Source organism: Gekko japonicus, unplaced genomic scaffold (genome assembly GCF_001447785.1).
Source record: "Gekko japonicus isolate JY-2015 unplaced genomic scaffold, Gekko_japonicus_V1.1 scaffold3673, whole genome shotgun sequence".
Classification (NCBI taxonomy): domain Eukaryota; kingdom Metazoa; phylum Chordata; class Lepidosauria; order Squamata; family Gekkonidae; genus Gekko; species Gekko japonicus.
Genome location: NW_015166542.1, coordinates 98,974 through 104,718, shown reverse-complemented (window position 1 = coordinate 104,718; position 5,745 = coordinate 98,974). Strand labels below are relative to the sequence as shown.

Below are 5,745 nucleotides of genomic sequence, written 5' to 3'. Positions count from 1 at the left end.
AGACGAGGCCCGCCCCCGGCCCCACCATAAAGAGAACGACAGCGGCCGACACGTGTGCCTCCCTCCCCCACGTTCAAGGAAGGCCACGCGCTGTACTCCCACAATTCCCCTGCAGGGCAGGCCTCCCCCGCCTCTCACCGGCCACCGGAGCCGCCATTTTGTCTCCTCTTGCTCGACGACTCCGCCCCCCGTGTGAACGAGATGGGAAGCCGCCAATCAAAGGAAGGCTTCCGAGACGGCTACCAATCACCGAACGAGCGGCCGCCCCCGCTTATCCTATCAGAGCTCAGGGATCCGGAAGAAAGGCGGGACGTCGCTGAGTCGCCGAGGTAACAGCGCCTCGGCCAATGGGTGACCCCTCTCGTAGCCCCTCCCGTTCTCTCTCCCCGCGCAGGAGCACAGAGAGGGGCCAGAGCGGCACTCCCGCTCACCTGTCGGCCTGTCCCGCCGGCTGCGCGCGCAGCAAGGGCACAGGTGGGCTTCTGGTCGTCGCCCACCCGGCCGGGCTGTTGTGAAAAGGGCCGCCTGTCGAACTATAAATTCTAGGAGAAGTCTCAAATCCTTCCTTCCACGGGCTCACCCATCCTACCTCCCGATATATCCTGGCCTGGAGTTGGCAACCAAGTCGGCGCCCACCTCCTTTCCGCATCCTCTTCCTCCCAGAGGGGGCCACTCCCGCTCATCACCCCGTGGTCCAGCTGACGGGGGGGAGGGGGGCGCTCTCAATGTTCCCTCTAAGCTGTAGAGTCCTGTGAGCAAAGATTCTACTTTGTGAGCTACTGGCATTAAAGTTGTGAGCAGGTGATTTGGCTACTGCATAAATTAGTGTGTTCTGGAGCCCTCCTTTTTGAGCCAAGACAAAAATCTGTGAGCCGGAGGCTAAAAAACTGAGCTAGCTCACACTAACTCAGCTTAGAGGGAACATTGACTGTAATTATATGCTGATTTTATGTACGCGATTTTATGTAACAGCGTTCCGTGCACCTCGGCGTCTAGTCACGCCGGCCACAATGACCACGGAAACGTCTTCGGACAGCGCCGGCTCTTTGGCTTGGAAGCGGAGATGAGTATCGCGCAACCTCATACCTCTGCTGTCAGGCAGGGCTGCCCATTGTGCAGAAGAAACCATTTCCCCCTCTGAGCTTTGGCTAACTAGATCTGACCCTGGCCACAGGGACTAGTCCCGACAGATTCTTTCTTAACTCAGGAGGAGAGGTGTGAGACAGAACACCCCCCCCCCCCAATATAAAATTCCACTGCTTGTTTTTCTGCAGGAAAAAAATGTCCACTTCTACAGGTTTATCAGTTCAATACCAACACAATATTAAGAACATAAGCAGAGTGGCCAACCAGTTCTTCTGGAGGGGCAACAACAAGGCACAGAAGCCAAGGCCTTCCCCTGATGTTACCGCCTGGCACTGGGATTCAGAGGCTTAATGCCTCTGAACATGGAGGCTCCCTTGAGTCACCACAGTTAGTAGCCACTGACAGACTTAACTTCGATGAATCTGCCCAATCCCCTGAGCTATGTGGTCACCCCTACACCCTCTAGTAGCAAGCTCCACATTTTAATCACTTCTTGAGCATTTATGCCAATAAAGGTCAAATGAACTGAACTTCTTGAGCAAAGAAGTATTTCCTTTTGTGCTTCCTGAAACTACTGCACAACAGCTTACACAAGACTGGCAGTTTCAGAGTTCCAACTAATGATTTGATTGATTTGATTTCTATCTCGCCCTCCCTGCAAGCGGGCTCAGGGCTGGTTACAACATAGAGGAAACAATACCAACTTTAAAAATGTTTTCCGGGTGGTTAGGAGTCGTGTAAGGGAGTACAGGTGTATGTTTTGTTGATTTGTGAATGGAGGGCGGAGGGATAAAATCCCAAAGGCATAAAACGATCTCAATTCAAACAATCAAGTTAGAAATGCACAGCCACATTCTTATTTATCTCCTCTTGTACTGCAGAAAAGATACTGTAATCACCAATCTAATATGGAACTCGCAAGTCTGATGCTATCCATTATTAAAAGTCTGATGCTATCCATTATTAAAGACAGAATTAGTAGGCACATAGATGAACAAAAGCTATCGAGGAAGAATCAGCATGGGTTCTGAAAGGGAAAATCTTGTCTCACTAACCTGTTAAGAGTTCTTTGAGGGGATGAGCAAACCTGTGGACAAGGGGGACCCAATAGATGTTGTTTACCTTGACTTCCAGGAAGCTTTTGATAAAAGTTCCTTATCAGAGGCTCCTAAGTAAACTCAGTAGTCATAGGATAAGAGGACAAGTCCTCTTGTGGATTAAAAACAGGAAACAGAGAGTCTAAATGGGCAATTTTCACAGTGGAGAGTGGTAAGCAGTGGGGTACTGCAGGGCTCAGTACTGGTGGTCCGGTGCTTTTTAGCTTGTTCATTAATGATTTGAAATTGGGAGTAAGCAGTGAAGTGGCTAAATTTGCTGATGACACTAAGTTGTTCAGGCTGGTGAGAACCAGGGAGTATTGTGAGGTGCTCCAGAAGGACTGGGTGAGTGGGCATCAACGTGGGCAAGTGCAAAGTGATGCACACAGGAGCCAAAAATCCTATCTATAAATACATGTTGATGGGGTCCAAAGTGGCAGTAGCTGACCAGGAGAAAGATTGTGGTAGATAACTCACTGAAGATGTCAACTCAAGTGTGCGACTACAATAAAGGCCAGTGCTCTGCTGGGGATTATTAGGAAGAGAACTGAAAACAAATCAGCCAGTATCGTAATACCCCTATAAATCAATGGTGCAGCCCCATTCTGGTTACGACCATCTTTCAGGTATGTTGTAGGGCTCTCTTTCGGCTATGCTCCTGCAGAGTGCAGGGGGATGGACTATTTGACCTGCAAGGTCCCTTCCAACTCTAACATTCTATGATTCTATGCACATCAAAAAAGATATTGCAGCATTGGAAAAGGTGCAGAAAAGGGCCACTGAAATGATTAAGGGGATTGGAACACCTTCCCTATGAAGAACGGTTAAAGAGGTTAGGGCTCTAGCTTGGAGAAACAACAACTGGGGGGGGTGACACGATAGAGGTTTACAGAATTATGCACAGGACAGAGAAGGCAGAGAAAGAAGTACTTTTCTCCATTTCTCACAGTACAAGAACCTGTGGGCAATCAACGAGATTAATGAGCAATCAGCTAAGAGCAGATAAAAGGAAATACTTCTTCACTCCAAGAGTAATTAACATGGGGAATTCACTGCCCCAGGAAAGGGCAGCTACAAGCATCGACAGCTTCAAGAGTTGATTGGAGAAACATCTGGAGCAGAGGTCCATCAGTGGCTATTAGCCATAGAGGGAATATTATGTGGCAGTGACACTCTGTGTTCTTGGTGTTTTTTGGGGGGGGGCAACAGTGGGAGGGCTTCTGGAGTTCTTGGCCCCACTGCTGGACCTCCTGATGGCACCTGGGTTTTGGCCACTGTGTGAAAGACAGGGTGTTGGACTGGATGGACCACTGGCCTGATCCAACATGGCTTCTATTATGTTCTTATGAGTGACAATGAAACCAAGGTGCTCCCATGACCTCTGTGGAAGACAGATCAGGTTTTCCAAAACACATGCCTAGGCAACCACATTCACAGCATCACATACACTGTATTTTGTGTGTGTGTGAAGTGTCATCAAATTGGTCTCAACTTACAGTGAAGTTGTGAATTAGTCCAGGTGGGTCACCATGTTGTTCTGAAGCAATAGAACAAAGATTGAGTCCAGTGACACCATTAAGACCAGCAAAGTGTTATGCTGGGTATAAACTTTCGTGTGCACTGCTGTACACACAAAAGCTTATACCCAGCATAAAACTTTGTTGGTTTTAAAGGTGCCACCGGACTCAAACTTTGTTTTGTGAATTAATGACCTCCAAAACATCCTGTCATAAAACAGTGTGGCCGCTGTGTGACACAGAGTGTTGGATTGGATTGGCCATTGGCCTGATCCAACATGGGCTTCTATTATGTTCTTAACAGTGGGAGGGCTTCTAGTGTCCTAGCCCCACTGCTGGACCACCTGGTGGCACCAGGTCTTTTCGGCCGCTGTGTGACACAGAATGTTGGACTGGAGGGGCCATTGGCCTGATCCAACATGGGTTTCTCTTATGTTCTTTACAGTGGGAGGGCTTCTAGTGTCCTAGCCCCACTGCTGTACCTCCTGATGGCACCTGGTCTTTTTGGCCGCTGTGTGACACAGAGTGTTGGACTGGAGGGGTGTCAGCAAGCTGCCAATTTCTTGTTTTATTCTTTCCTTATGTGCGCTTGTTTGCTTTCACTTATGTGCGCTTGTTTGCTTTCACTTTCATATGTATAACTGTTGATGCGCATAATTGCTTAGCCTGCCGAAACGTCTATATCGCTCAAGGCCACAAGTGGTTGCCGCTGCTTGTTAGTTGCTAGAGGCTCTCACGAAGCACCGTGAGAAAGAGATAACATATGCTGCCTTGAAGCGTTTGCTCCCAGGCCCGATGGCACGCGGGGGAAACCCCGCAATTGGGCCTCAGTAGTTTGAATGTACTATAACATGCCATGCCCTTTGCTCACCCTTCATTCTGAACAGTGGTTTTGTCCACGCACCTATAGCTTCAAATAAAGTAAAACCTTTCTACAAGTGTGTACTGCATTGATGCTGTGGGAAGTCTGACATTCTGTTCAGAATCCCTCCATTCCCTATCTCAGCACCTCCATCGATCTCGATATGAGTGACGGAGAGGGGAACCCAATTATTCCTGACAACAAGGAACCTGAGGAGCCGGACACAGGGAAGGAAACCCCGGAGACTACGGCGTCGGTGCCAGTGCCTACTCAGCCGCCGATCTCTGTGCTGAGTGGGGGGGCGATCCTGAAGAAAGCCACGGCGTCCTTGTTCCTGACTCCACAAGGCCCAAAGTACAGACAGGGGTACGACAGCCGACCCAGTCATAGCTGGAGTCAATTTGACGCAGATGCCATGAGAGTCGTATTCGCACCTTGGGGGGGGCCCTTGCGGGACAGTCTGTACGACAGAGGTTTAGCGGACCCAGGTCTAACCCCCTGGGAGGACACTTCGAGGCCATCGTGCCGCCATGGGTGACGGATCGTTCGAAGGCCAGGAGTGGCCAGGCGTCCCCGGATGAGGAGCTACGGGAACGGGTTGCAACGACTGAGCGCACCGTGCAACAGTTACAGCAAACTTTGGAAGAAGTGATCCAAGCCATCCCAGATCTGGTCACACGTACAATTGAAGAGGCGTTAGAGTGGATGCGACCGGCGGATGGGGCCCCAGGGGCCCAGCCACTGCAGGGACCAGGGGTACCAGCCCAGCCGGGGCTACCCGCCCAGCCGGTGGTACCGGTACAACCGTTCCCAGTCCCCGCTCCGAGACCACCAGATTTACCAGCACCGGTGCCAAGACCAGGCAGCCCTAGGGGCCAGGCAAACCCCCGACCTAAAGATCTGATTGAGGCGACGTTTGATGGAAACCCGGAGGAACTCGCGTATTTCGTCGTGCGAGTGCAGAAGTTTGTGGATCGCTCGGGCCACCTGTTCCCAGACGACAGCAGTTGCATTGATGTGGTGGCCGCGAGGCTCAGAGCAGCAGGAGCAGCAGCCTGGTACGTGGGGCTTCACAATGCCAGGGGCCCTGAACTGACAGATATGTTTGCTTTCATGGGGGCGCTGCAAACCCAGTTTGAAGACCAAAATGCGGGGCCAAGAGCATGAGCGTACTTGCGCACCT

The 5,745-nt window shown here is 50.8% G+C and overlaps 1 protein-coding gene across 1 annotated transcript in view; it reads right to left on the bottom strand.

The window, feature by feature from the left end:
- The window catches only part of ZSWIM1 (zinc finger, SWIM-type containing 1), a 4,451-nt gene extending 4,263 nt beyond the window's left edge, over positions 1–188 (bottom strand). The window contains exon 1 of the mRNA XM_015412325.1: positions 139–188. The gene's annotated coding sequence lies outside the window, so the exon portion shown is untranslated. The remainder of the gene's footprint in view (positions 1–138) is intronic.
- Between the last annotated feature and the right edge of the window lie 5,557 nt (positions 189–5,745).